A 3,096-nucleotide genomic window follows, 5' to 3' on the forward strand; every position below is an offset into this window, starting at 1 on the left:
TTAAATTGTTTCATATATCAAACCCATGTTTCTAAAAAAGGAATAAAATAGTCTGTATTAACGATATGTAAAAAATAAGTTAACTTAAATTCATTTTTATTATTTAATTATTGTAATCACATGTAGTGAACATTTCTGGGCTCTGGATTCATCCTTGTATTTTTTTTTCTCATATTGTATGAAATGTTGGCTTTGCTCACTGCACTTCTTAAAATTATGAAGAGTTAAGATATCCCTCCTCATAAGCGGTGGAAAAAAGGTTAGAGTGTCAGCCACATATGAAAGGGGTGGAAGAAAGGCTAGTCTGCCTCATAAGTGGTAGAAGAAAGGTTAGAATGTCTGTCTCATCAACGGTAAAAGAAAGGTTAAAATGCCTGCCTCATAAGCGGTAGAAGAAATGTTAAAATGCCTGCTTCATAAGCTGTAGAAGAAAGGTTAAAATGTCTGCCTCATAAGCGGTAGAAGAAAGGTTAGAATGTCTGCGTCATAAACAGTAGAAGAAAGGTTAGAATGTCTGCCTCATAAACGGCAGAAGAAAGGTTAGAATGTCTGCCTCATAAACAGTAGAAGAAAGGTTAGAATGTCTGCCTCATAAACGGAAGAATGAAAGGTTAGAATGTCTGCCTCATAAGGGGTAGAAGGAAGGTTGGAATGTCTGCCTCATAAACGGTAGAAGAAAGGTTAGAATGTCTGTCTCATAAGGGGTAGAAGAAAGGTTAAAATGTCTGCCTCATAAGCGGTAGAAGAAAGGTTAGAATGTCTGCCTCATAAGCGGTAGAAGAAAGGTTAGAATGTCTGCCTCATAAACGGTAGAAAAAAGGTTAGAATGTCTGCCTCATAAACAGTAGAAGAAAGGTTAGAATGTCTGCCTCATAAGGGGTAGAAGAAAGGTTAGAATGTCTGCCTCATAAACGGTAGAAGAAAGGTTAGAATGCCTGCCTCATCAACGGTAAAAGAAAGGTTAGAATGTCTGCCTCATAAACAGTAGAAGAAAGGTTAGAATGTCCGTCTCATAAACGGCAGAAGAAAGGTTAGAATGTCTGCCTCATAAGTGGTAGAAGAAAGGTTAGAATGTTTGCCTGATGAACGGTAGAAGAAAGGTTAGAATGTCTGCCTCATAAACAGTAGAAGAAAGGTTAAAATGTCTGCCTCATCAACAGTAGAAGAAAGGTTAGAATGTCTGCCTCATAAACAGTAGAAGAAAGGTTAGAATGTCCGCATCATAAACGGCAGAAGAAAGGTTAGAATGTCTGCCTCATAAGCGGTAGAAGGAAGGTTAGAATGTCTGCCTCATAAACGGTAGAAAAAAGGTTAGAATGTCTGCCTCATAAACAGTAGAAGAAAGGTTAGAATGTCTGCCTCATAAGCGGTAGAAGAAAGGTTAGAATGTCTGCCACATAAACGGTAGAAAGGTTAGAATGTCTGCCTCATCAACAGTAGAAGAAAGGTTAGAATGTCTGCCTCATAAACGGAAGAATGAAAGGTTAGAATGTCTGCCTCATAAGCGGTAGAAGAAAGGTTAGAATGTCTGCCTCACAAACGGTAGAAGAAAGGTTAGAATGTCTGCCTCATAAACGGTAGAAGAAAGATCAGAATGTCTGCCTCATAAACGCTAACAGGAAGGTTAGACTGTCTGCCTCATAAACAGTAGAATAAAGGTTAAAATGTCTGCCTCATAAACGGTAGAAGAAAGATTAAAATGTCTGCCTCATAAACGGTAGAAGAAAGGTTAAAATGTCTGCCTCATAAGCGGTAGAAGAAAGGTTAAAATGTCTGCCCCATAAACACTAGAAGAAAGGTTAGAATGTCTGCTTCATAAGCAGTAGAAGAAAGGTAGGATACAGTATAATGACCGTCCTTGTACAAGTATAAACATAACTTAACATAACATAAGATATAAAGATACAGTTCTGGCCGTGGCCGGATTCTTCAGACTTATTTTAATTAACATCTGTACATGAATTCTGTTTCCTCGTGTACTGTTGTCACTTTTCGCTGATATTCTGTGACGTTCATGTTTGCTGCATGTCCACACCTGGAGAATCTGGCTGCTGTACTTCTGTAAGTGAAGACGGATAATGTAGAGATGCTTAAAAGCCATATTTCCTTCTCATCCGATAGAATCATGTTAACATGTCAGTCCCATCGTTTTTACTTTCATGTTGAAAAGCGAGATTTTGATCATATGAACTGCATCCCACCCGACTTGCAGGCTGCAGTTATTTTAGCAGTTGTAAAGAATTCGGTGAACTGTGCTCGGTGTGAAAATCTGGTGGTGTAACCTTGACAAGAGTGACCCAGTCTTCTCACAACGTTTCTAAGTGTGTGCATCCGCCAATATTTCAACTTATGCCCACCAAAAGACGCGTGGTTCGAAATGACGCCCAACCCTGCGCGATATCGGGTATCCTCTAATGGGCCAATCCGCGATGTGACTTCGTTGATTTGCCGTTCTACAGCGACATGCAAAGGGCTAGCATATCGCATGGATGCGGACATGTAGTCGATGGCTTGCAGGAATTGCTGGCTTCGTCAGCAGTCCCTCGTATCAGCTGATCGTGCATGCGGCTGAAAGTAAAAACAGAATGCTTGCAGGTGAGGTTCGAGTGGAGGCATGACGTAAGTTTGTTGACGATTATAGCTTTTCTTTGACAGCAGATATCTACTGGCTAGGACTTGTGTGGAAATGTGTGACTGCTAAATTTGCTCACTTTAAGTATCCTCCAACACACCTGTTAAATTTAAGTTTGTCTTCAATTATAAAACACTGGTGAAAAATTGTCAATTCTGAAGAAAGATAATACGCGAAGCTGAGTATAAGATGTTAAATTCAGACTTCAGAAGTAAGCATGAATGATATCTTCACATAAGATTAGAGATCGCTACAACATCGCTACTCCAGCAAAATTAGGTTAAACATATTTCGGTATACTCTCCCATCGTGGGAAGGTTTGACAGCAATCTGCGGATGGTCCTGTTTTTCCCCCGAGCCCGTTGTCTTCCCACCTTAATGCTGACTGTGTAAATAAAACTTAGGGTGTGCGACAAACCACCCAGAATTTTTCGCGACATACCGTACAGAATTCCCACAAAGAC

Source organism: Liolophura sinensis, chromosome 5 (assembly GCF_032854445.1).
Source record: "Liolophura sinensis isolate JHLJ2023 chromosome 5, CUHK_Ljap_v2, whole genome shotgun sequence".
Lineage (NCBI taxonomy): Eukaryota > Metazoa > Mollusca > Polyplacophora > Chitonida > Chitonidae > Liolophura > Liolophura sinensis.